We start from the raw sequence: 27,659 nt of genomic DNA, 5'->3' as shown, positions 1-27,659 counted from the left end.
AAACCAATATGCTGCACTTCTGTACAAGTTGCAAAGAACACAAATGCATCCACTACAAATCCAAAAGGATTAGCAAGTTCAGGAAAGTATGGAGTATCAAGAATTCAGCACTCTCTTATTCAACATTGTGGAGTACAACTCACGCAAACTTGAACAAAACAGACATTAGCAAACTGAAAATAAAACACCAATAGCAATCCACTGTAGAAAGCCCACATCAGCTCCAAATCTCCACTTCTTAAGTCTGTATCCTGCATGGTTTGTCTCCTCAGTAACTGCCCAAAGACTGAGGAGTTTTAGGAATATACAGGATGCTGTCCTCGCTAACCAGAAAGTGCAAGGCAAACTTGCTCTCCAACGGTGTGGAACAGGAATGTACATCACTGCATTCAATGCTATGCTCCCATAAGCCACATGGACAGAGCCATTAGAGAGCAACCTCAAATGGTTATCCACGTTGGTAAAAAGTTACCAACCAATGAAAAAAAATCCACTACCATTAAACAGAAGAGTATCAAAATTAGTATTGCTTACCACAAACATTTAGAAGCTACTCTATAGTTGGCAAGTGTTAGCTTACAAACATTCAAATCCCAAGACTTAAAAATTCTTATCACCTACTAGAAGCCAAAAAATATCAGCACTCAAAAACCAATAAGTAGGATGCGGAAGATACCTTCCCCGGAACAAACACTGTCTGTCCACCGATAATAAAGTGAAAAAATAGGCTGATAAATAATCCAGCTGAACGAAACAGTCAATAAGGTTTAAAAAATGAAACCAAGTATAATCCAAAGACAACGTATTTAATGAACAAGAACTCAAATCCACATAATGCTTTCACGTGATTATATATATATATATATATATATATATATATATATATATATATATATATATATATAAAGTGCTTGGCTTAAAACCATTGGTTAATTGCTTAAAAACATATATTACTTGTATTGGCATACATTAACTTAATTTAAGAACAACTTTAAAATAGAAAAAATACATACAGTGCATTGGAAAAAAGATACTGTAAACAAGAGTGCAAACATATAAAAATATTTAGTTAAAAACTTTGAAAATCCTAATACAGGCAACACTTGAAAATATTAGAAATATTCTTGTCAAAGTCAAAGACCAAGATTCTGTCAACTAACGGTTGGGAATGCACAGTTAACATGAGCCCAGTGGGTTACCCTGAAGGAACTAGACTGAAAGTGCAAGATAAATAAATGAATGAAGGGAACGCCATGTGGATCATGTAAAGGACCATAGCCAGTACCTACATAGGTTAAACAGAGAAAAAAGTACTCAATGTGTGGATGTGTGGCCTCAAACATGAGAGGGATGAACAAGGAGGGGGGATGTAGAGGAATAATAAACCTTGGGAAACTAGATAAAATTCAAAGAACATTTCTTTTAGCTTTGAGTATACTGGCTAAACTTAAGTTGTCATTTAAGCCTGGATACCTTGTCGCGTTCAGTTTTAATTGCCAGGACAATTCTCTAGAGGAAAGTGTAGTTTCCCAATCCCCTCCTCTCTGATCAGGAGAAACTTTTTCAAGAACAAAGAAACGAATAGACATGTTAGGACATACCAAAGAATGTCTGAAAAAGGCATTGGTTTCTTTTTTACATTTGATGTCATAAAAATGTTCATATATCCTTCGTTTCAAAGCCCTTTCAGTTTTGCCCACATAAAAAGATGCGCAAACCTCACAAAAACCTAGGTATACCACTCCCGAAGAGTAACATGAGTAATACTCCCTAGCTGTTAAAGTGATGTTACGAGCAGAGACCTGTACTTTGTGAGTGTTTGCAATGAAGGGGCATTGATGACATCTACCACATGGGAACGTTCCCTTCCTTTTGTGACAACTAGAGTGTTCTAACTTGTCCTTAGTGTTCATGTTTTGTTCAAAAATACCCTTCAGGTTAGTGTTCCTTTTTCTAACAAAGGAAATGTTGGGGGGAAACAAATTGCTAAATTCATCGTGGGAGGTAACCACCGGCCAAAAAACCTTCATAGTCCTTTCTATGAAACATGCATCAGCTGAATAGGTGTAAACAAAACTCTTGGAACTGTTCTGATCTGTCCTTGTTCGAGCTCTAGGAAATGGTGCTCCAGCACCTAGTAATGGTGGAAAAAACTGGTCTCTTAATAAGGATCTCACTAAGGATGTCCTGAAAAAAAGCTAGTGGATAGCCCCTATCCAAAAATAGAGTTCTGAGAAAATCAACCTCTTCGAGAAAGAAATCGGTGGTGCTACACATTCTGCAGGCTCTTACTAATTGACCCTTGATGATACCTTTCTTGATGTAAAGAGGGTGTCCACTGTCAAAATGGAGGAAGGAGTTAGAATATGTGCCTTTTCTATGCACCTTAGAACAGAAACCTGTATGATTTGGATTTTTGATCAGATGAATATCTAAATAATGAAGAGTTGTGTTGCTAATAACGTAAGTGAATTTAAGGAAGCTAGTCGTACTGTTCAAATAATCCTTGAATATGAGTAATTGCTCTTCTGTGCCCTCCCAAAGAATACAGATATCGTCATGATATCTTTTGTAAAATTTGATGTATGGCTTCCAATTGATAGAATGAATGTATTCAGTTTCCCACTTATGCAACACTATATTAGCATACGCACTAGCGCAAGGCGCACCCATGGCAACTCCACTTTTTTGACGAAAAAATTCGCCATTAAAATAGATGAAATTGTTAGATAGAACCACGGTCATGAATTCTATAACTAGATCCACTGTAGAAAGCCCACATCAGCTCCAAATCTCCACTTCTTAAGTCTGTATCCTGCATGGTTTGTCTCCTCAGTAACTGCCCAAAGACTCTGAGGAGTTTTAGGAATATACAGGATGCTGTCCTCGCTAACCAGAAAGTGCAAGGCAAACTTGCTCTCCAACGGTGTGGAACAGGAATGTACATCACTGCATTCAATGCTATGCTCCCATAAGCCACATGGACAGAGCCATTAGAGAGCAACCTCAAATGGTTATCCACATTGGTAAAAAGTTACCAACCAATGAAAAAAAATCCACTACCATTAAACAGAAGAGTATCAAAATCAGTACTGCTTACCACAAACATTTAGAAGCTACTCTATAGTTGGCAAGTGTTAGCTTACAAACATTCAAATCCCAAGACTTAAAAATTCTTATCACCTACTAGAAGCCAACCCCAAAGACAGATTAAAATGCTTTACCATCAACATAACACAGTTAAGACAAGACTGAAGAGAAAACATGTGCCATATTCAGAGGGTCACGTGCAACATTAGTGATACGGAAATAATCATTCAGGAATGCAGGCGAAAAAGTAATGTCATGCAACTGACTGAATGTTCCACTGCTTCACCTACTGACATTCCAGTCACTAAGCTCCTATACAAAAATATCCAAACAAAACTTGCAAGATAGGAAACTGCCAGCCTCCCCACCAAACAATTAACCTTCCCTAACACACCACATGGAAGTAGCAACTCTATGTCCAGTTGCTTTATACTCATGGATATTCAATATCTGGACTACCACTCCCATCATTACCTGGGATGAGTAATGCCAGACATTACAACAGCAAGGCTCACAGCAAAACAGCAGCTATGCAGGTTACACAACACTAGCACAATTCTACTACAATTTCAGGAAATTAAAAACCTCCAATACAAAAAAGGTGCATGAAGTTCCACTCAATGCTACTAAACTATAGCCCCATACTACAGAAAAGTACATTGCTAGCCGCCAACTTTGCTGGAACACAAATGGAAGTGTGGCAGTTAAGCACCCAATAAATGTAAAAGCCGTTCAAAATGGCACTTTGAATCTGTCCACTGTATGAAGTGGCAAAGTTTACAATCTGTGAGACTTTCAACAGCTGCCTTGCACTAATGAAGTGTACAAGTTCCACACACTTATAAACCTCAGATTACAACTGGAAGCTGCAACTTCCACATCAAAATTCACCTACTTCATTCTTAAGGCATACCAGATTCAGACAACTAACTTAACGGCCAAATCTTTGCATATGAACTTCATGCTACAAACCAGATGGCAGCTACACAAAATTGTAGTCCAGTACTTTATGCTGGATACTTTGCTTCACACCTGCTCAATACAATTTATAGGTCCAAGCCACTCATCGGATCACACATGACAAAGGTAGAGCTCCAGCCTCATCACCCCCACCCCCCCCCCCCCCGAGAGTCTAGTACCAATGAAATGGGGAGCTAAGAAAGTGACATCAAAATATCCTTCAAGTCTTACAAAGTGACAGTTTGCAAGGGGACAGGGGAGTGTTATCAGATGGATGTGAATCAAGTTTAGGATTATGGCAAATTCACACCGTATCCTATTCAGTCTGCTCAACCTGACTTGGGCCCCCCCTAAGAAACTCTGCAATCTGTAATGCTCAAACATATGCAATGCAGTCCAGTTATTCTTCGATTTGCAAAGCAGCTACTTTAAGCCTACTTAAAGGACAATGGGATTCTATTAAATGCTCAACTTCTCTGTCCTTTTTCTCCCTATTTGCAGTCCCTACTAGGAATACAGCTTTAAAATATTTTAAAACAGACTCTCCACTAGAATACCATACTGTACTGTGGTGGTTTCACAAATACTTAGCCTACCATGGAAAAGCTTGCTGCAGTCTCCAAATCATTGGAGGCAAAGCCAATGAATACAGCTAGTTTTCTGGTCAATTCCCTCTCCAAACTGACATCACCACGACAGTCCTAAAAACCCACCCATGTTGTGATGTCACAGCTCCCTGATCCTCACCCTACCTGCACAGGAAGTAAAGGAGTCAAGTCTTCTGCTATGTGCAGTCAATCACAGCAGGTAACTCCTCAAATTAACCTTCAGCCAAGTTAAGAGTGGAAGGGGGGGGGGTGAAGTGGTACAATTCCGGCTTCACAAAAGACTGCAATTTAGCCATTCTAAAAAGAAGCACAATTAAAAAGCACTTTGAAAGTCTGTTCTATGGCATTTGCATTGTTTGGGTTTACGTGGTCAGTGAACAGCATGAAATGCTGCTTTAAAGTGAGTGAAAGACAGCAGTGTATGCATGCAATGACAGGAGCTTTAGGAAGGAGGCCTGTGTGCCCACCCCCCACAGACAAGCACTGAATTGTGGGATACCTAGAGACAAAACAAACAATCAGGATCACTTCAAGATGCTACTCCCCATGTGGACACATTTACAAATAAAAATACTTAAAACTCTGTAGGTAGTCCTAGAGTGGTGTTAATGTGGGAAACACGAAACCATGATGAAAAACACGTTGAGTCTGTGGGTGCAGTTCTCCAAGTGACAAGCCCTAGTGGAAAGATCCTTCAGCTTACATCCAAGGGGGCCATTACAAATAAGAGTACAAGAAATGCAATATGAAAGCAGTCTTTAAGGAGAGAGATTGGATAAGCAAGACAGTTACCTGCAAAGGAAATTAAGAGGTTTCATAGAAGATTTTTATCTTCATATAACCAAATCTCGAACTGCCTATGGAGATCCAAAGTATGTAACATGTATTCACACCTACTAGCTTGACTTGGGGGGGGGGGGGGGGCACAGGAACCATTGCTTCTCAGAAGCCATTTTGGGGAAAAAGGGAAAGACCGGTATGAACACATGCAGCCCTGTGAAAGGCTAAACAGCAGCCTAAAGTTCAGAAATTCTATGACAAAAGAAAGTGACTAGAAATAAAGGTTTTCAATGAAAAAGCTTAAACTCTGCTGTAGACACCGGATCAAATGGACGTTTCACCAAAACTTCCCATACAAAGAGGTCCAAGGAAGGTTCCCTAATTTGAGGTCTGAAAAGGAAACCATCTCAGGAAAGCTTCAAGTTTGAGGAACCCAAGCAAACAGAATTCCTAAACACAAATTAGAAATGGTTACAAAGTGAAGATTTATAATGGAGAAGATAGAGCCATAATCTACATAGTAGGTTCATAGGTTGGTACTAGGCTATCGGCCCTAGGGCCTATACAACCCTAGCCATAACAATTCCCTGGCTATTTCTTCCCACAGTATTTATTTCCCTGGACCCATCTAGCAGGGCGACTGATGTGATTCCTGGGGTGAATTACCCATCTCCCATCCAATCGAGGTTTCTTTTGAAGAGGGCCAAAGAGGCGCTCTGCTTGACATGTATGGCCAGTCTATTCCAGAGTCAGGGGAGTCTTGGTCAGGAACCTATCCCTCCAGCAGGTTTTGTTCATTAGGATAAGGTTTAAATCCCTGGAGCGTGTGTCTGAGGGATTGGGATTTCTTTAAGTGTAGCATGTCCAAGAGCTCTGGGTTTGACATGGCCTTGTATGTTGAGCAGAGACCACCTCCGAGTAGACAGTATGCCAGAGTACAGCTGGAGTTTTTTTTTTTTTTTTTATAGATTGTCAGCATAGGGCATTTGCTTTATGCCTGTCTCTCATCACACTTACGGTGTATTTAGTGTACTGCCACCTATGCAGCAATTCACGGGTACACATTTTTTCCTCAAAGGGGATAACTATACATTTCTTGGCATTGAGCTTGAGCCCATGGCTCTGGCACCAAGAATCTGTTTCTGTAAAGCCCTTTTTTATATAGACTATCCACATCATTTGGGGATTCAACAATGGCTCCCAGTTTGCAGTCATCTGCAAACTTTATTAGCCAGAGTCCCTTAGTGTTGGCCTGTACTTCAGAGAAGTAGATGCCAAACAAGCAGTCCCACAACAGAACCCTGAGGTACTCCACCTGTCTGCAGATAAAATATTTGCCCTTAGCAGCAGAGGGGTCAATGGCTGGGACAGATGCCCAGCTAATTACAGTTTCCACTGCTTGTGATTCAAATCTGCATGAGGAATCCTTTTGTGAAGGAGAAAACCTAAACTATCTCATTATGGCCCACCCAAGCTGTTAGAAGTCGTGAAAGACCAGGTGAGGCATTCTAGACAGGTGGAAATTAAGAGGTATTCCCCTTATAGGAGGCCTGAAGCTAGGAAACATCTGCCTGGGGTGAAGGGGGCAAGAAGGATAGACAACTTGCATCTGATGATTCTAAGGATGTGCGAGTCAGACAAATGAGCACAAGCATACAGTAGCCCAGGAGGTCAATGCTTGACCAGAGAGTCTCATGGGGACTATACCTCAAAAGCATAATGAAAAACGTAAAAATGGTGTTAAATGGCAGAGGAAAAGGACTAGCAAGGAAGCCACAGTGAATGAAAATCAGCGGTACCACTGTTGCACTGACAACTTGGGCACTAGGATTGACCTGCTTAGTTTGTCCACAAGGTAGATGCCCCTTCCTGCAATGCTAGGACAACAGCCCTCCTCTCCAAGATGCATATATAAATGATGGCCTCTTATGGCCTCCATAACCCTTACACCATCCTCCCCTTGTAATACCTCCCTCCCACCCAAGAGCCACCCATGGTCACCACCACTGCTGGTGATGAAATCAGTGTGCATACACGGAACCCGCAATTAGCATTGAGTGATTGGTTTCTGCTTTAGATCTAGACTCCAATAATTGATCTTTACCATTGTGCCTTTAGGAAAGTACAGTTGTGTACACTTACCATAAATGTAGATGTTCAAGTGGATTCACTGTTGCAGTCCTAACTAATGGGTTATCCAGCTTCTGGTAGCCCTCGGCCAGAATACCAAAGGTAAGTTAAAGACATCCGATGCAGTCTGTTGTAAAGGACGTCAGGGCGTTCAATACAAAAGGAGGCAGCAGACATCACTTCCTCAGTCTTTCTTGCCACAAGTCAGAAGCCCCCAGAAAAAAGGCTAAACCAAAAAGCAATTTTTGCAAATATCCAATTCAGCCTGTACCTCAGGAAGAGGGAATAGGAGAGGATCAAAAAGGGGGGGAAGGAGGGAGGGAAACCAGGACTGCAACAGTGCATACACAACATCTACATTTATGGTTAAGTGTACACAACTGTACTATGTTCACGTTCCACTGTTGCAGTCCTAACTAATGGGTTGATTACCAAAGCCAGGAGAAAAATGAAGGAACCAACAGAATCAAGGGTTGGAGATGATGCACTGCAACACAGCAGTGGCAAACCTTGCCCTGGAAAACAGGGGCAGATTATAATGGTTTGTGAGTGAACAGGAGACCATGTGGCAGCCTCCAAAATATCTTTAGTAGGGACACCCCTTAAAAGGCTGCAGAAGTGGAAGCTGCTCTAATTGAGTGGGTCCTGATCCCATGACAAGGAACCTTACCATGAAAGGAGTAAAAGGTGGCGCAATGCGCAATCCACTTGGAAATGGCTTGCTTAGACATAGCCTTGCCCTGAGCTAGTGTCAAAACTGACCAATAACAGAGCTGATTTCCAAAGACCTTTAGTCCTGTCCAGGTAAAATCTGAGCTGTGTACATAGAGAACCTTTCACCTCTATTTTGAGGATTAGGAAAGAAAGTAGGAAGGTGTATGGACTGACTAAATCAAGCTAGAGACCACCTTGGGCATAAAGGAGGGGGAGACCCTGTCTGTATGGAAAATAAAAGGCTCCACAGCCATCACAGCCTGCAGCTCCAAAACCCTCCTTGCTGAAGTTACAGCCAAGAGGAAGGCAGTCTTCCAAGAGAGAAACTTTAAATCTGCATTGGCAACTGGCTCAAAAGGAGGAAGAGTTTCTCTAGAACAAAATTAAGATCCCAGGCTGGAGTAGGTGCCCTTCTGGGAGGTTTTAAGTTGCAAGCACCTCTGAGAAAAATTTTCATCAGGGGATGAGAGAAAATGGGTTGTTCAAAACAATGAGCAGAAATGGCTGAAGCATGGAGCTTGAGAGAGGAAAAGACAGCCCTGAAGCAATTCAGCCAGGTATTCCAGGATCAGAGGAAGGGTAGGCTGAGAAGATTCCCCTCTAGCCTGCAGCCAGTGACAGAATCTTTCCCACTTACAAGCTTTGGACTTCCTAGCGCTAGGCCTCCTGGCTTCCCTCAGCACATAAGCCACCTGCTGGGAAAGGGAAGATGAGGAAGGAGTTATACAATGAGCCATGCTGCCAAATGGAGGGACTGATGACTAGGATGCAGAAGGACTCCCTCTTCCTGTACCAAAAGATCTGGCTTCAGAGGAAGATGCCAAGGAGGAAATTGGGAGAGACTGCGAAGCACTGGATACCAATGCTGTCTGGGCCAGTTCAGAGCTATGAGAATAGTCCTTGGTTGTTGGTCTCTGATCTTCAATAGCACTCTGGGTAGAAGAGGAAGAGGAGGGATGGTGTAAAATGATAGCAACGTCCAAGGGAAGGACGGAGCAACCACTCTCCAGGCTCTGGTGTGATGCGGTCTAGTGCGAGATGTAGAAGATGGTTGTCTGGGAGAAGAGATCCACCTGAGGTGCGCCCCAATGTTGAATGATGCTGTGAAAGACTGCTCAGTTCAGATGCCACATGCGAGGATCCAGGGTTCGCCTGCTCAACTGGTCTGCCAAAACACAGCCTGCCTGGAAGGAACCGAGTTAAGAGATGAAAGTCCAGGGATGCTGCCATGGACCAAAGATTCATGCTCTGTCTGCACAGCGGGTCTCTCCCAGCCTATGTACCACATGACTGTGGTGTTGTCTGTTCTGACAAGCAAGGTCCCTGGAGAAAGATGCTTGAAAGCTATTAAGGCCTGTTAAACTGCAATAAACTCATATTTAAGTGCAGGTGCACCTGTTGGGCGTTCCACTGTCCCTGTATACATCTGCCACTCAGGTGTGCTCCCCAGGCATACTCTAAATGCATCTGTAGTCAGAACTTCAGTGACAAGAGGTGTTCGAAAGGGCATATCCAGGTCCTGTGTGTGATAACACCAAATGTTCTTCAGGTACCATTGCAATTTCCTCATATGCAGTCTTGCATATGGAATCATGAGAACAACAAGATGGCATGAATCCCAGAGCTTGCAAGGAGCTGGGACAGGCTTGCCAAGTCCTTAAAATAAACTGAAAGTAGTCTGCTTCTCCTGGGTGAGATATCTGGGTGGCTGGGTTCAGCCTCGCTCCCAGGAATGTTATCTCCTTGGATGGTACCATTTTTGATTTTTCCACATTGATAGTGTAACCCAGGGAAGAGTGGAGAGTCTTGACAAATTCCAGATCCTTTAGTAGCGGTTCCTGAGAACTTGCTTGAACCAGTTGTCCAAGTATGGGTAAATCTGAATTTTCTTCAGCTTGCAAAAAGCAATGAATGGGGCCAGGCACTTTGTGAAGACTCTGGGAGCAGTAGATAAAGCCAAAGGGCAGCACAAAGAATTGATAATGTTGCTTGCCCACTCTGAAACGAAGATACTGCCTGCAACTTTCCCTGACAGGGATGTGCAGATAAGCCTCTTGAGATCCAAGGTTACCAGCCAGGAATCCTTTTCTAGCATTGGTAGCAACAGGTTCAGAGTGAGGATTTTGAACTTTGGAATTAGTAGAAGAGTGGCCAGGAGTACAAAGCTGACAGCCGACGCCATGTTCTCCAGTTTTTCTTGCCCCAGATGTCTGGAGTCCCAAAATGAGTAAGGTCCCATACCCTTTGCAAATACACCTCAGAAGAATGGTGAAAAAAGGAACCACACAAGAAAAAAAGGGGGACAGGAGGGAGGGAAACCCAGACTGCAACAGTGAAGACACTTGCACATTTACATTTATGGTAAGTGTACACAACTGTACTATGTTCGTGTTTCACTGTTGGTCATGACTGTAGGGTAGAATCCCAAAGCAGAATGAAAGGGAGGTGGTCAAAGTAGAGGGGGCGGCTTAAAGGCCCTGCAAGACTGCAGAAGCAAAGCTTGCCCTAGACTTAGAGTAGAGAGGTAGATTGTAGTGCTTTGAAAAAGTATGCACTGAACTCCAAGTTGCAGCTTCTAAAATGTCTTTGGTAGGAACTCCCCTGAGGAAGGCAGCTGAAGTGGCAGCAGCTCTCGTGGAGAGAGTCCTTATACTCCCTGGGATTTGCTTTCCATGGTGTGAATAGCAAAATCTGATTCCATGAGCAATCCATTTAGAAATGGTCAGTTTTGAAATGGCTTTCCCTTGGGAACTTGAAGCATAAGAAACAATTGCTCTGATTTCCTGATGTCCTTGGTTCTGTCAAGGTAAAAACGTAGTTGTCTGTGTACATCCAAGGAATGTAAGATCCTTTCCCCTTTATTTTGAGTGGGGAAAAAAGTTGGCAAGTGAATAGTTTGATTTAAAGCCACTTTGGAAACCACCTTAGGCATGAAAGTAGGATTAGTCCTTAAAGACACCCTGTCTTGATGAAAAATAATATAAGGTTCCACAGCCATAAGAGCTTGCAACTCTGAAACTCTCCTGGCAGAGGTCAGAGCTAAAAGGGTGGCTGTCTTCCAACATAAAAACTTGACGTCAGATGTGGCAGCAGGCTCAAAAGGAGGCAAGGTGAGCTTTTCCAAAACATAATTGAGATCCCAAGCAGGAATGGGAGGAGATCTAGGGGGCCTTAAGTGGTTAGCTCCTGTGAGAAACTGTCTCGAGCCGGTGGGAAAAGATTGGAGGGTCTGTATTATAATGAGCAGAAATAGCAGAGGCATGTATCTTAATGGAAGAGAAAGAGACCCTTAAGCAAGAGGTTTGTCAGGTAAAGTAAAATCAAAGGAATGTTAGGAAGAAGAGGATCAGAATCCTGAGCCTGCATCCAGGAACAAAATCTTTTCCATTTTCCTGCATAAGACTTTCTAGTGCTAGGACGTCTGGCTTCTAAAATGAGATCCATAACCTGCTTGGGTAAGAGAGAATGAATCAAAGACCCTGGATTAACCAGGCCACCAGACAGAGTTCTGACATGGGAGTGTAGAACCTAACCCTGGTGTTGGGACAGAAGGTTCGGAGTCTGTGGTAAAACCCAAGGGGGCTCCAGACAAAGGTTTTTCAGTGTTGGGTGCCAAAACTGTAGAAGCCAATTTGGGGCCAGCAAGATCTTGGGCTTGTCCTGTTTGATCTTTAATAATACCCGTGGAGGAAGAGGAAGAGGCGGAGAGGCATATCCCGGGAGGTTTCTCCAACTGAATGATAGTGCATCCACTTTCCAAGCTTGTTCGTGGAAAGTCCTGGTGCAAAAAATCTGTACTGGATTAAGGTGGGATGCAAAGAGGTCTATGTGAGGACATCCCCAGACTGCTGTTATCTTGAATATTTCAGTGTCCAGCATCCATTCGTGTGGGTCCGAAAGGTTTCTGCTCAGACTGTCTGCCAGGAAGTTTTGCTTCCCTGGTAGAAACTGAGCTTGAAGGTCCAGATTGCAAGCTAGAGCTGTGTTCCACAGATCCATGGCTAGTCTGCAAAGGGGGTAGGAATGAGATCTCCCTCGCTTGTTTATGTACCACAACTGTGGTGTTGTCAGTCCGTATCAGTAGTTGTCCTGGTTGTAGAAGACTCCTGAAGGCCAATAGAGCTTTCTGAACGGCTAACATTTCCGTTAAACTGATATGCAGGTGCTTCTGATTCTTTGTCAGAAGGCCCTGCAGACAGTTGCCCTGAAAATGGGCTCCCCATGCATAATCTGAGGCGTCCGTGGTTAGTATCAGAGTGGCAGGAGGCAGACAGAAGGGTTTTCCTTTGTTTAGAGTACATGCCTTGGACCACCAAAGGAATTCCTTTTGAAGACAAGGCAGGACGGATTGTGAGGGTGTCAAATTTGACTTTGTTTACAGTGAATACCAGGAACTTGAGAAGATTCTGAACAAACTGTAGATAATAGAGTAAGACATCCTTGCTGTCTGCCTGAATAAGACAGTCGTCCAGATAAGGGTAAATTTGAATTCCCTTGAGTCTGCAATAAGCCACTACTGGAGCCAGGCATTTGGTGAAGACCCTGGGTGCAGTAGACAATCCAAAGGGCAGCGCAGAGACTTGAAAGTGCCTCGATCCGGCCTTGAACCTGAGGTATTTTCTGCGTTCCTGCCTGATGGGAATGTGTAAATATGCCTCCTTTAAATCCAAAGTTACCATCCATGCATTTTTGGTCAGCATTGGAAGTAGCTGCTGTAGAGTAAGCATCTTGAATTTTGGTATCTCTAGAAAAAAGTGTTCAAGACTGGCAGATCCAGAATGGGTCTCCATGAATTTTGCTTCCTGGGGACTAGAAAGAGCCTAGAGTAAAAACCTTGTCCCATCTCTGAAAGTGGAACTAGTTCTATGGCTTTCATAGCAAAGAGCTTCCACCTAGTTTAAGGTCTCTGTCCATTGATGTTTTGGAAGATCTGGCCATCCGCTTGGCCTTAGGGTATGAAAATGGAATTTGTAGCCTCTAGAAACCACATCCAGAACCCACTTGTCTTGGGTTATACGAGTCCAATTTAGGTGAAAGAGAAAGTTTTCCTCCGAGAGGGGCTTCCAGGCAAGAAGTTCCTGCAGCCCAAAAGAGGGAGTCATTGAGTCTGTTTCCTATGAGCTTGCGACCTGTCCTCTCCTCCCCTAGGGGTGGAAGCAGTCCACTGTCTTGGTCTATAAGAGGCTTGCGTTTGAGGCCTTCCTCGGGAACGTCTGTATCTACCCCTCTGAGGCCTGTCTGAATTGGGAAAGGACCAATTTTTTGTAGGCCAATTCCTATTAAATCTGGGTGGCTGTACTTGTAAGAAATCTTTAACTGTTTGCATGGATTTTGCCTTGTCCTCCATCTTTTTAATCACATCTTCAACATTAGATCCAAACAAAACATTATGCTGAACAGGAGCATCCAATAATTTAGCTTTTACTTGATCTAGCAAATTTTGTTCCTTTAACCATGCATGCCTTCTAATTACTGTGCCAGAGGCAGCAGCCCTACAAGAAGCCTCCAAGGCACCAAAATCCAAAGTGTAAGCCATGCTTCCCAACTTGTTCAGTGGCATGCATTAAGTCATGTAATTCCTTATCTGCACAGGCGGAAATGGAAGCTAGCTTTTGTTTTAAAACAGACAGGAGAAATTGCTGGTATTTCAGCATATGAAACTGACAGTTTAAAGCCCTAATAGATAAAGTAGCAGAAGTGTACACTTTTTTGCCCCACCTTTCTAAAGATCTGGAATCCTCAGTGGGAATGGGGTTTTTAGCAGAAGCGGCCTTAAAGCCCTTAGGACCCTGAGAGTAGGGTTCTTTTATAAAAACTGGTGGGAATCAGGAATCCTGTAATATCAGTCAGGCTTAACAGGAGCTGGAGGAAAAGAGTCAGGGGTTAAGTTAGCCTCCGAAAAAACATCATCCACAATATACAAAATAGGAGGAATAGCCAGGGGTCTATGTTGGGGAAGAAGAAAATCCCTTGGTCTTTTCTTAGATTCCGAATACTCCTGTCCTTCCCTGTGGAAATTTTCCCTCATTTCATGCAAAGTTTCCCCAAAAGAGAAATCCTCAGGGGGCGAAGCTGAAGGAATGGATTCCTCAGCATCAGAATCCTCATAAAGAGGGAAAGAATATTCCTGGTCAGAAGAAACTGAAGAAACAGAAGCCTGATCAGAGGAGTCATAATAAAACTTCCTGCCTTGGCCTTCTACCTGGAGGGGGATGGGAACCCCTATTCATAGTAAGTCAGTCCTCCGCCATCTTAAGTAACTGTTTCTGTGACTTGGGAGCTGGATCAGAAGAGGCCTGGGTTGCAGTCTTTGATTTGGAAGGAGTCTTTACCTTTGGCTTTGCCTTTATTAGAAGCTGAGTAGGCCTGAAAACCCCTTCGGAAGCCGGTACCTGCACAGCGGCTCCGGACCCATCCGAAGGAGCATTGTCTGAAGGTCCTGTAACAGAAATATTCAAAGGCCTAGTTGGTGCCTCATGGGAGTGTTTCGGCCATCGGTTCCGAAATGGCCGACAAGGGCTACAAAAGCACCTCACTGACGGCCGAACCTGAAGCTGGCTCTGCTTGTACGATATCGCCCAATTTGGACCTCGGAGGCCTGTCTGTCCTTGCGTCGTTTGTGAACTCCGGTAGCCGGAACCGTATCAGACATTTTGTAATTAAAACGCCTACCGAAGTAATGAAATGCAAAATCGTACCTTCGTTTAATTGTACGTTGATTGAATCCAGCACAAAACAGACAACTAGCTATGTCATGGTCAGGGCCTAAAAGCAAGGAATACAGTAAGAATGAAAATCCTTATGAGGTATTTGCTTCCCACATGAAATACAATTAACTTTGACATCGGACTGGAGCAAGAAAAAAAAGTTTCCCCAATGGGGTACTTGCCTTCGGACTGGAGAAGAAAGCCTTCGGACTGGAGAAGAAAGCCTTCGGACTGGAGAAGAAAGCCTTCGGACTGGAGTTTGTTCAAAAAAATCGTCAGGAGTCAGCCGACCGGCATTTGCAAACTGCTATCACCACACGGCAAGAAAGACTGGAGAAAGTACTGATGCATCCTGACCCTTTTTGGCATTCCAGATGTTGAATCTCTTCCATTTGGCTGAATAAGTTTTTCTGGTGGAAGGCCTGCGTGCTTCCAGTAAGATCTCTTGAACTTTTTTGGAGAGAGAGATATGGGGAGAAGTCATGGAACCCTGCAAGCTGTCAGTTGCAATGTTTGTAGGTTGGGATGAACAGTCCTGTAATTGTGCTGAGTTATAAGCAGAGGCCATTGAGGCAGGAGCCACGGCTTGGTGCGAGTTATGTTCCTTAGTAATGGATACCAGTGCTGTCTTGGCCAGTCTGGAGCTATCAAAATGCCTTTCGGTTGTTCTGCCTTGATCTTCAGTAACACCTTGGTCATTAATGGTAGAGGTGGAAATGCATAGATTGTTAGAGAATTCCAGCTGAGAGAGCATCCATTCTCCAGGCTTGAGGATGGTGTGTCCTTGAACAGAACTTCTTCAGATGATTGGTGTGAAGCAAATAGATCCATGTCCGGCCTTCCCCATGCAGGAGTTATTTGTGAAAAAATGTCTGGATGCAACATCCATTCGTGCGGGTCCATAATGTTTCTACTTGGACTGTCCACCAGAACATTGTCCTTGCCTGGAACAAACTGGGATTGCAACTGTATGTTCAGTTTCAGGGACTTTTCCCAAAGAGTCATTGTTAGTCTGCAGAGGGGGTAAGAATGGGTGCCTCCCTGCTTGTTTATGTACCACATAACAGTTGTGTTGTCTGTCTTTATTAGCAGAGGACCTTGCTGAAGAAATTTTCCGAAGGACTCGATTGCATGAATCACTGCCAACATCTCTTTTTGATTGATGTGCAGATGCAATTCTCGGGGTGCCCATTGCCCTTGAATGCATCTGCCCTCCATGTGCGTCCCCCATCCATGATCTGAGGCGTCTGTTGTAATGGTTTGGCTTGCTTGAGGTTTGTTGAAAGACATACCTTTGTTTAGCTGGCTTGCTTGTGCCCACCACAAAAATTCCTTTTGTAGACCTGGAATGAGTGGAATAATTGCTTCTAAGTTGTGGCTGTGTTGAGACCATAAACTTTTTAGGTACCATTGTAGTTCTCATGTGTAGTCTTGCCAGTGGAATCAGAAGAATGCAAGATGCCATGAAACCCAGGGCCTGCAGTATTTTCCTTGCAGTCATCTGGGTGTGCTTTGCTAGGCTTTTGAAGTAATCTGGTAATTGTTCTTGTTTTTCTTCTGTGAGGAAAGCCATTTGTGAGTTTGTGTCCAGTTTGGCTCCTAGAAAAATTATTTGTTGGGATGGCAGTAGTCTTGATTTTTGAATGTTGACTGTGTATCCCAAAGCCTGTAGTAAGTGAATGACATAGTCCAAGTGTCTTATCAAGGCTTGCTTGCTGTCCGCTTGTATAAGGCAGTCGTCCAGGTAAGGATATATTTGTATCCCCTGAAGTCTGCAATGTGCAATTACTGATGCCAGGCTTTCGTGAATACTCTGGGCGCAGTAGATAAGCCAAAAGGCAATGCTGAGAATTGATAATGCTCTGACCCTGCAAGAAATCTGAGGTATCTTCTGCAGCTGTGTCTGATTGGGACATGCAGGTATGCCTCCTTGAGGTCCAGAGTAACCAGCCTTGCCCAGCATGGGAAGAAGTTGCTGTAATGTCAGCATTTTGAATTTTGGCACAATGAGAAAAGTGTTTAGAGCGGACAAGTCCAGTATAGGTCTCCATTGCTTTTCTTTTCTTGGAACAAGGAACAGTCTTGAGTAGAATCCCTGGCCTTGTTCCTGAGGAGGAACCTTTTCCATTGCTTTGATTTGTAGTAGCTTTGAAACTTTTATGAGTGCCTCTGTCCTTTGATTTTGTGGCAGGTTTGGCATGCCTTGTCTTGTTGGTAAGGTATGGAAGTGGAACCTGTAACCTTTGTCTATTATGTCCAAAATCCATCTGTCCTTTGTAAAAACGTGCCAATTATTTTGAAAATAAAGATAATTTTCCACCTAAAGGTGCTGGTCTTTGAGCCTTGGTCGGCGGTGTCAAAGTCAAGTCATTGTGATTGTCCCTGCGGAGCAGTAGAAGTCCCTGCGCCACTTCTCTGATTAGTTGGTTGCCATTGGCGGCCACTGTAGGAGCCTCGGTATTGCCCTCTACCTTGAGCACGCCTGTTTTTTCCCCCTTTAGAACTTGTCAGTATCTGGAAAGGACCAATTCTTCGAAGGCCAATTCCTACTGAACCTGGAGGAAATCTTTGACTGTACTGATTTAGCCTTTTCCTCAATCGATTTCAACATACCCTGTGCATTAGCACCAAATAGCTTATCTTTTTCCAGAGGTGCATCTAGAAGCTTTACTTTAACATGACCTGGCAATGTCTGTTTTTTCAACCAAGCATGACTACGTATGACGGCCCCTGTCATAGCTGCCCTACATGAAGCTTCCAATGCATCATAACCACATGGAAGAAAATGATTGCTAACCTGCTGAGTATTATGAACCAAATCCTGCAAGGCCTTTGTATCTAAAGGCTCAGGAGAGGCTAACTTTTTCTGCAAATCATCCATCAAGAAATCCTGATACTGAAACATATGAAAGAGACAGTTGTGCCCTCATGGCAAGGGTGGATGAGGTATAAACTTTTTTACCCCACCTCTCCAGGGACCTAGATTCCCTGCCTGCGGGCAAAGGATTTTTGGCCGTGGAAGTGGCCACTCCTTTGGGCCCCTGAGAAATAGTTACTAGATCAACAGAGTGGGCCTTAAAGAGATGTCTATGAGTTTCAGAAACCCTGTAATATCTGTCTGGCTTGACAGGAGCAGGAGGAAGAGAAACAGAAGTATTGGAGTCTGAGAACACATCATCCAATACATCTAACACTGGGGGTATAGCTAAAGGCCTGTGCTGGGGTAACTTAAGGAAGGTCCGAAGCCTTTTCCTGGAGTCGGAGAAATCCTGGCCCTGCCACTGAAAATGCTCTCATGGAGTGGAGAATTTCCCCAAAATAAATACCCTCAGGAGGAGAGGCAGAGGGAATGGATTCATCAGCATCACAACCCTCGTAGGCCGGGAAGGATTCTTCCTGGGAATCTGAAAGGCCTGACTCACCAGAGGCTTCATCCGAGGAAAGGGCATCTGCCTGCTCAACCCTAGGCCTTTTGCTTGAAGGCGGCTGAGAACCTCTGTCTGGGATGAGCCTGAGAACCCCTGATTAAAAAAAATAGATCTGCAGCTAAAGTCATGATCTGTTTATCAGAAGTAGGACCCTGTGAAAAAGATTTAGGAGGGTGAGACTTAGCCTGGCTGGCAGCCTTAGCACGTGTGTAGGCCTTGATAGACAGACACAGGAGGCCTAGCTGCCCCACGTGCTGGAGTAACTTTGTCCACCGGTATGGTGTCAGGCAAATCTTGGGCTTCGGTTTCAGGAGGAAAATCAACAACTGGCACCGGGGTAGCCTCCGGGACCGAAGTGTGCGGTAAAGCGGTATCGTCGGCCTGGATCGGTAGAATTACCACCTCTGAAGAGACCAATGCACTCGCGGTAGGCTTTAGCGTGGTGTCAGTGGAAGTCGCGGGCCGCGAATGTCGGTCCCGGTCCTTCCGTTTTTGGAAATATGTGCTGTCTGTAGTTACGACGGCATGATATAGGAGTAATTTTCCCCAAAAAAAGTCTTCAAATTCTGCCCGGCGCCTAAGTGTGCGCTTATTGAAGCAAGCACAGGCAGCGACGTCGTGGTCTGGGCAGAGGCAGGGAAGGCAGTAGGAATGAAGTCCTTATGAGGTATTTGTTTACAAGACAAGCAATTAACTTTTGCAGTTTTATCTGACATCGGCTGAGGCAAGAAAAGGTTCGCCAACGGGGTACTTAGCTTTTTGATTACTTCGGATCTGAAAACACAGGAGCTGGCCGACCGGCACTTGCGAACTGCTTCTGCTTTGGGCACCGCGCGGCAAGAAAGACTGAAGATGGTGTCGGCTGATGCTTTTATACCCCAGCCACTCTGACGTTGGGGAAGAGGCGACATCAGCCGACGCCGGACCCAGACTTTGGAATCCGGCCGACCGAAGGGCTGCCTGCGGCAGGACAACCCATATGTCAGGACTGCAGTTGCATTCTTGAAGGACATCATGGCGTCGGCTGTCAGCTTTGTACTCCTGGCGCTCTGACGTCAGGGAGCATGGCTGAACAGCAGACGCCAGACCCAGACTTTGGGATTCTGGCCGACCGAGGACTGCCTACTGGCAGGGGAGAACCCTACAATCATGACTGAAACAGTGAAACACGATGAACATCCCTTGTGTTTAAGTCTGCTCTTATGCAAGTGATAGACTGACAGGGCAACAAGGCAGATTTTTTTTAATTCATTGTAATACCTAGCTGGGTGCAAGATGTGATTGTATAATCCCGCGCTTGTAGGAGTTTATGCCTGGTGGTAGCAGTGAGGAGCCAGTCGTCTAGATATGGAAACAGCTGGAATCCTTGACGTCTCAGGTGAGCCGTGACCACTGCCATACATTTGAACACCCTGGGGGCTGTGGTGAGGCCAAAGGGCAGAGCTCTGAACTGGTAATGATTGGCCCCCACCCGAAAGCGAAGAAATCTTCTGTAGCGTCTGTCCATCTTGATATGGTAGTACGCATCCTGAAGATCCATCAAGCACATCCAATTGTCCTGACCCAGGAAGGGTAGAATGGACTGTAGCATGACCATCTGAAATTTTGTTGCCCGTACAGATTTGTTAAGTCTGCCGAGATCCAGAATCTGTCTCCAGTCCCTGTCTTTTGGTACGAAAAAGAACCTTGAGTAAGTTCCGGATCCATGCTGGTCTGCGGGGACTTCATGAATGGCTCTTTTCTAGCAGTTTAGAAACTTATTACTGCTTGCTCCTTCAGACTGGGTGGAACATCTGGAAGGGTCTTGTTTGACTGAAAAGGGGGGTTTATGGAAGGGAATTTTGTAACCTCCTGATATAATGGACCATGCCAATCGGTCTTGTTAAATTTTGCCAGGCTTTTGAGTACAGTGAAAGTCTTCCCCAGACTGCCGCCAGAGGTAAGCAGCCGGGCAACCCTTCAGGGATGGCGGAAGGGCTTATCAGAGAAGGATTCTCCGTTGCCCTGGTTTTGTGGACCCCATCTGCCACGAGGGTGGCATCTATTGTTTCCCCCTCTGCCTCTGGAAGAAAAATCACTACAGAACCACATCTTCCCACTCTTCTGACCCTTGGGGTAAGGTCTAGAGGGAGTGGAAAATCGGACTCCCACGGCAGAGAGAGTCTTGCCTTCTTGCTCACACCTAGTCAACATGTCTTTTCACCTGCAGCCCAAAGAGAAAGGAGCCAAAAGAGGTATTGGTGAAGGACGCTCAAAAGGGTTCGGCAAAGTTACACAGCCGCATCCACGCATGCCTCCTAAGGGCTACACAAGTGTCCAAGGCTCTGCTCGCTCCATCGGCTGCATAGGAAATGAGCCTCACGGAGGAGTTAACTACAGAATTAAGCATTGCTAGCAGAGAAGCTACTTTGGCTTGTGCTCCCTCAACTGTAGGATCTTGAAGGGCATCTCCAAGCTCTAAGTAGATCCCTTTGAAGTAGAGTAAAATAAGAAGTTATGTACTCACCATAACATTCCATCTGAGTAGGTAGCTTCATTTGTCTGCAACCTGTGGGTCTTGGATCAGATATCGGATCAGAGCCGGCAACTTGTTTCAAGCTAATGGATCAGAGCTCCTAGCTCCTCCCCTCACCCATAATCCCCTGCTAACCCTCCATGACCTTAGATGAAGTTCGCCCCTCAATATATACCCAAAAACGGGTATCCAACTAAATAGATCCGAAGGCCAGGGGGAAGGAGGGGGGATGGTTGCAGACAAATGAAGCTACCTACTCAGATGGAACGTTATGGTGAGTACATAACTTCTTAATCTGAAGTAGGGAGTTCATTTGTCAGCAGCCTGTGGGACAGTTCCCAGCTACCTGAACCTTGAGGGTGGCCATCATGGAAGGATATTGCGAAGCTCCGCAGAGCCAAAGGATGCTCTCCCTCTAGAAATCACGTCCAGTTTGTAGTGGTTAATAAAGGTATGAGATGAAGCCCAAGTGGCTGCCGAACAAATATCATCCAATGGAACTCGACTTGAAAGCCGCAGAAGTAGAGAAGGAACGAGTGGAATGTGCACGAACTCCTTCAGGTGCAGGTCTCCCAGAGGCTTGGTACGCCAATAGGATACATTGAGAAATCCAACATGAGAGATACTTTTGATATTGCTTTCCCCAAATTAAATTTGGTAAAGGAAACGAACAGCTGGTCGGATTGTCTATGACCAGCTGTTCTAGGAGTATAAAAGCGTAGCTGTCCATGAACATCTAATGAGTGCAGCTTGTACTCTCCTTTATTCTGATATTTAGGGAAGAAAACCGGTAAATTTATGGATTGATTTATATTGGTTTCTGATGCTATTTTGGGAAGAAAAGAGGGATTGATCCTGAGGTACACTCTGTCCGGGTGAAAGATCAAATAAGGAGGCTTCACAGAAAGAGCTTGAAGCTCCAAAACTCTTTTTGCAAAATTGACTGCTACAAGGAATGCCGTTTTCCAGGAAAAGAATTTGAGATCTACTGAAGCAGCGGGTTCAAAAGGTGGAGCAGTCAAGGCTTGAAGAACTAGTGAAAGATCCCACGGTGGTACGGCTTCTTTTACAGTGGGTCTAAGCAAGAAGGTGCCCTTGAGAAAGGTTTTACAAAACTTGGCCGACAAAGGCCCTGTATCATGTCCCACATAGTAATGTGAGATTGCTGCCAATTGCACTTTGACGGTTGAACTAGCACCTTCCTGAAAAAGTTCGGTTAGGAAGTCTAATATGGATGGAAGAGCCGTAAAGGGATCTAGATCAAGATGCTCCGCCCAGATTTAGAAACATTTCCATTTACTGCGATACACTTTCTTGGCGGAGGGCTTGCGTGCTGCCACAAGGATGGCTTTGACTGGTGAAGAGATACCGGGAAGTCCTAACTAGGAGTGGAACTGGAGCAACCAAGCTGTCAGTTTCAGATTGTCCAGATTTGGGGTCGGTAAGTCCGACGGATGGGAGATTAGATCCGGACTGGGATCCAGAATCCAAGGAGGATTCACTAGGTGAGACCACAGGTAAGGGAACCAAATTTGCCGAGGCCAGAATGGGGCAATGAGGATCATCCTGCTCCCAAACCGCGAGGCTTTCTGTAAGAGTTGCAGCATCAGGGGTAGAGGAGGATAGGCATAAAGTAGACCGGGTGGCCAAGCATGCACCAGAGCGTCTCTTGGAGTTTCCCCTAAAGGGGGAATCGGAGCAAAGAAATTGTCGCATTTGGTGTTTGAGGGAGACGCAAAAAGATCGCAGCAGGGTTGCCCCCATATTAAGAATATCTGCTTCGCTACTAGTGGATTGAGAGACCACTCGTACAGGGGTAAGAAGGGTGCGACTGAGTTTGTCCGCTAGGATGTTGGTCCGTTCTGGAATGTGCGTTGCAATCAGAAAGTGGTTGGTGGAGATCGCCCATTCCCACACTCTCATGGCTTCGCGGCATAGAGGGTAAGATCCGGTCCCCCCCTGTTTGTTGATGTACCCGACAACCGACATGTTGTCCGACTGAATTGCAATCGTTCCTATGGGGAGGAGATTTTGAAGTGCTTGCAACGCGAACAGCACCGCTCTCATCTCCAGAACGTTGATATGCAGGGAGGTCTGTCATTCCACGTGCCTTGGACCGTCCTGCCGGAATAATGCCCCCCCCCACCCAAGGCGGGAGGCGTCCGTGGTAACCGTGGGGAGAGGTGTAGAAGGGACAGCCCTTATGGAGGTCCGAAGCTTGGAGCCACCATAATAGAGCCCTCCTGCAAGCCTTGCCGAAAGCAATGGGGTGGTGAAGAGGAAGGGACAGAAAGGACCACTGCACTAGAAGTATCCATTGCAGTACCCACATGTTCAGACGGGCGCAAGGAAGGAGTGTAATCACTGCCGCCACAGATCCTAGTGCCCTCAGGACCAATTCCGCTGGTGAAGTCTCTGATTGGAGGATAGCCCGCACATGGAGTTGCAAATTCCGAATTCTCTCGGAAGTTAGAAAGGCTCATAGCTCTCTGGTGTCTATTCTGGCTCCTATGAATTCTATGACTTGTGTCGGGGCCAGAAGGGATTTGTCGGCATTGATGGTGATGCCTAACTGTGGGGCTAGGCAGAGAAAGAAATCTCTGGCTGAGCAAAGTAGATGCCTTGTTGGGGCGGTCAGGAGCCAGTCGTCCAGGTATGGAAAGACCTGTATTCCCTGGAGTCTCAGGTGGGCCGCAATCACTGCTAATACCTTGGTGAACACCCTGGGGGCTGTGGTGAGTCCAAAGGGAAGGACCCTGAACTGGTAGTAACTGGCTCCCAGCCGGAAGCGGAGGAACCTCCTGGATCATCTGTCCATTAGAATGTGGTAGTACGCATCCTTGAGGTCTATAGAGCGCATCCAATTGTTCTCCCTTAGAAGAGGGAGAATAGATTGAAGAGTGACCATTCGGAATTTTTCCTTTGTTACTGACAGGTTCAAGCGGGAAAGGTCTAGAATCTGTCTCAAGTCCCCAGTCTTTTTTGGCACCAAAAAGAACCTGGAGTAGAACCCTAATCCGAGCTGGTCTTGGGGGACGGGCTGGATGGCTCTTTCTTAGCAGCTGCTGAATTTCTGCGGCCTCCCTCTGATCGGGTGGTACATCGGGGAGGTTCTTGAATTTGGGGACATGGAGTAATGGTATTTTGTACCCTCTGGATATACTGCGAAGCACCCAGCGGTCTGTCGTGATGGACTCCCATACCGCTAGGTGCTCAGAGAAGCAGGGCTGCTGCGTGGGCCGTTCAGAGAAAGGTTCTCTGGACCCAAAGTTTCTTGGAGCCCCCCTGCCCTTGGGGCGGCGTCCTCCCTGTCCTCTGTCACTGAAGGACTGGTTGTCCTGAGCGGGTTGGGAATGTTGCGATTTCCGGAATCACATCTTCTGACCATTTTGGTTCTTCGAAAAGGACCGCTGGAGAGCAGAGAAGCGGACTCAGACGGCAGACGTCTTCCCGTCTTTCTCGTTCTGGACAAGTATCTCGGGAACAGTTTTGCCAAATAGGGCAAAACCATCGAAAGGGGCGTTCGCAAGACGCTTTAAAAGGCTCCGCAAAGTCACAATGACGGAGCCAGGCCTGACGTCTCATGACTAGGCCTGCTCCGCTAGCCCTAACGGCTCCCTCGGTGGCATGGGACAATATCCTAATAGAGGTATTTGAAATTGATCTCAGAGTGGCCATTCGGGTGGAGTACAATTGCTTGTCCTCCGCCGACATGGACTCAGGAGGGGAGGCAGCGTATTCTTTGATAAGATCCCGCTGCATCCTGATGACGTGCCATATAGTTCAGAGACTATACCGAGAAGGTCGCTGAACTAAAAACTCACTTCCCTAAGCGCTCCATCAAGCGGGACTCCTTGCTTGTTGGATGGACTGAGGGGCTTTCGAGCTAGTTCCCTCTTCGTGGCTGCCGTCAACATGGCATCTATGGGGGGGGGCCTTGCTCCAGTGCGATCGGTCTGAGGGGGGGCTTAGTATTCTGTCCGGACATTTTGGTATTGGCTCCATGGCGTCTAGATCCTTCCAGGCCCTGGTGGTAATGAGGTCCACCAAGGGGTCGGCCGGAGGGGACACCCAAGGAGGTAGACTGGCCTGCTTCGAATGCCTCCAGAAACACGGACTCTGAGGAAGACTTGGGGGCAGACCACCCACCTCTGATCCTCAGCATCTCCATGTCTCCAAAGGAGACATCCTCAGAGGGTGATCTTGGGGAGCCTTCCCCTTCCTCCAAGTCAGTGTCCTCAGTTAAGGACTCAGGGGAGTCCACGTGCCTCCTCTTGCACTTATGCTTGCGGGGCACTTCCTCGGGGGGGGGGCTGTCAGAGGAGGCCTCCCCAGCAACATCCTGTTCCAATGGAACCATCTAGGACATTGAAGCAGGCTGTCCCTTTGGCCGGGTGATGGAAGCCTGGCCCAGCAGAGAGGGAGTGCAGGGAGGAGCAGAGACAAGGACCAGGGGTCCGGATGCTCTCAACAGAGCCCTGTCCACATCAAAAGCCGAGGGGGAACCACTCTCCTGGATCCGAGAGCCTGCTCCCACTCAGATCCGATGAAGGGATCGGAACCGGCGCCGAGACCATCAGATCCGAAGGACCAGTGCGCTCCGACCTGGACGGAGCCGAAGGCACACTGAATCCCTCTGATCCGAAGCTCGGGCCACAGCTCAGAGAGGTCGGATCAGACAGGCTCGAGGGCAGGGTCGGATCCGAAGTACCAAGTACTGTCAGCGCCGACCCACCCCGGCTCCAACGCTGCTCGGCACGCTCCGAGCCCGGATAGCGGGTCAGAGAAGGAGCAACAGGATGGAAAAAAGGTGTCGAGCTCTCCCCCGAAAGGGGGGGGGGGGGCAAGAGCACTCCCATCGGCAGCTGGGCCTGGATGAACCTTCACATCATCCGGTCCAAGTCTGCATCGGACATACTGAAGGTCGATCTCAAAGGTTACCGAGGCAGGCCTGGAATGCCACCTCGATGGAGATCAGGCCTCCTCCTCGGGCCCTAGGGAGAAACAAGGGGATCAGAGCCGCAGAGGAGACCTAGAAGCAGTGGAGGGAGAAGCCCACTTAGCTGGCAGGGCCGAAATGGAGGTCTCGGCCCGCTTGTGGTGCTTTTCCCTCCATTTCTCCCTCCTGGCCTCCCTGTCCGGCGCTTTAGCGGGAGTTTGAGTCCCGGCCGGAGGAAAGGGGGCAGGAATGGCAACTACAGCCTGTGGTGGAGCCACGGGAGCAGCGGAGGCCGGAGCAGAGTCCGGGGGTAACCCGCCAAGACCAGCTTCGACCTCCGCTCTTTCAGTGCCCTGGGGTTGAACGCTGCACAAATGGTACAGCCTGAGGTGAGGTTCAACCCCAAGGCACCGAACGCACAGAGTGTGGCCATCAGCTGGGGAGAGCTTATGGCCACACTCGGTACATTTAGAAAAAATGGCTTTTGGGGCCTCAGCCATACTTAAAAAAAAGTAATGTTACACACAGGCCCCAAAAACACAACACACACACACTCTAACGACCAGCGAAGGGAGGGAAAATACTACTTAAAAGAAATGTTTTACACTACAGGAACCTAACACTTACACACTTAATATTTTTGTGCAAAAATAAGAAAGTTGACAGAATATAAACTTAACTGCCAAGTACTAGACAAGCTCACAGGAATCCAGCTATCCACAAGCGTGGCAAACTAGATCCGAGGTCATGGAGGGTTAGCAGGGGATTATGGGTGAGGGGAGGAGCTAGGAGCTCGGATCCATCAACTTGAAACAAGTTGGCGGCTCGGATCCGATATCGGATCCAAGACCCACAGGTTGCTGACAAATGAACTCCCTACTTCAGACCGACAGTTCAGTGACCTTATGGAGGTTGCGGACTCAAACAAACATTCGCTTTCCATACCTGCCCATAGTCAGCCACTTTTTTTAAAATCCAGATAAGTTAGCTTCTTTAGACATATCAACCACAAAAAAACAAGCAACAGAAGAGAAACAGATTGACTAGAATTTTTTTTTCCCTAAGTACAACAGTCTATGTAAAAATATAACAAACTTTTTTTTTATACATAAACGATAGCAAAAAAAGAGGAAAGGAGAGCCTCCAAGTTAAACGGCTTCCTTGAGAAGGCAGTGGGGGAGGGGAGAACTCTCCAACTTAAAAGAGTTCTACTAAAAAGGGACTAAAAAAAGAGAAGGTACTCAACAAAACACTAGTAAGTAAAACTAACAAAAGGTAATTTATCCAACAGATCTATAGAGTACAAGGATATATTTTTACACAAGATTTGAAAATACAAGCCTGAGCCAGAAAATGACACCTCGCAGCTGAAGCTGCAAATGAGATCTGGGTAGCTATCGCTAGGCATCATGGGATAAGGGGTAGCCTTGAGCCAGTAAACAGCTCTCGAGCTACTGAAGATAGCAGAGTCTGAGCAGAGGATCGGCTCCAATCCCAAACAGCAAGAATGAAGGCAAGATGGACAACTTAACATCTACAATTTCTGGGCCAGAACCACTCATGTGGTAGACAGGTTACCTAGTGCTTACCACTACCACTGATAAGCTAAAAGGATTCCCTCCAACAAAGAAAGGCTTGAGGGGCTCAGAAGGTTACAAGTCCTAGATACAGCAAATCTGTACCTGAACACTAGTTACAGGAAAGGTAGGAAACTGGCTTTTTTTTTTTTTTTTTACAGAAAAGTAGCAAAACCAATAGTAAAAACAATTCACATGCAGTGCAAGCTAG

General features: G+C 46.0%; 1 protein-coding gene and 2 non-coding genes across 3 annotated transcripts in view; all 3 read right to left on the bottom strand.

Annotated features, from left to right (window-relative positions):
- Positions 1-27,659, bottom strand: part of RPS7 (ribosomal protein S7) — a 254,090-nt gene that overhangs the window by 57,849 nt on the left and 168,582 nt on the right. The window lies entirely within an intron of this gene.
- On the bottom strand, positions 243-461 carry LOC122802306. The gene has a single exon (XR_006364913.1). It is a non-coding gene; the product is annotated as a small nucleolar RNA SNORA73 family (small nucleolar RNA).
- Positions 2,807-3,027, bottom strand: LOC122802290. The gene has a single exon (XR_006364911.1). It is a non-coding gene; the product is annotated as a small nucleolar RNA SNORA73 family (small nucleolar RNA).

Source organism: Protopterus annectens, chromosome 1.part0, assembly GCF_019279795.1.
Source record: "Protopterus annectens isolate FY-2018-M chromosome 1.part0, PAN1.0, whole genome shotgun sequence".
NCBI classification, from domain to species: domain Eukaryota; kingdom Metazoa; phylum Chordata; order Ceratodontiformes; family Protopteridae; genus Protopterus; species Protopterus annectens.
Note: the sequence above shows the minus strand (reverse complement) of the source record. Positions and strands in the feature narration are given on the sequence as shown.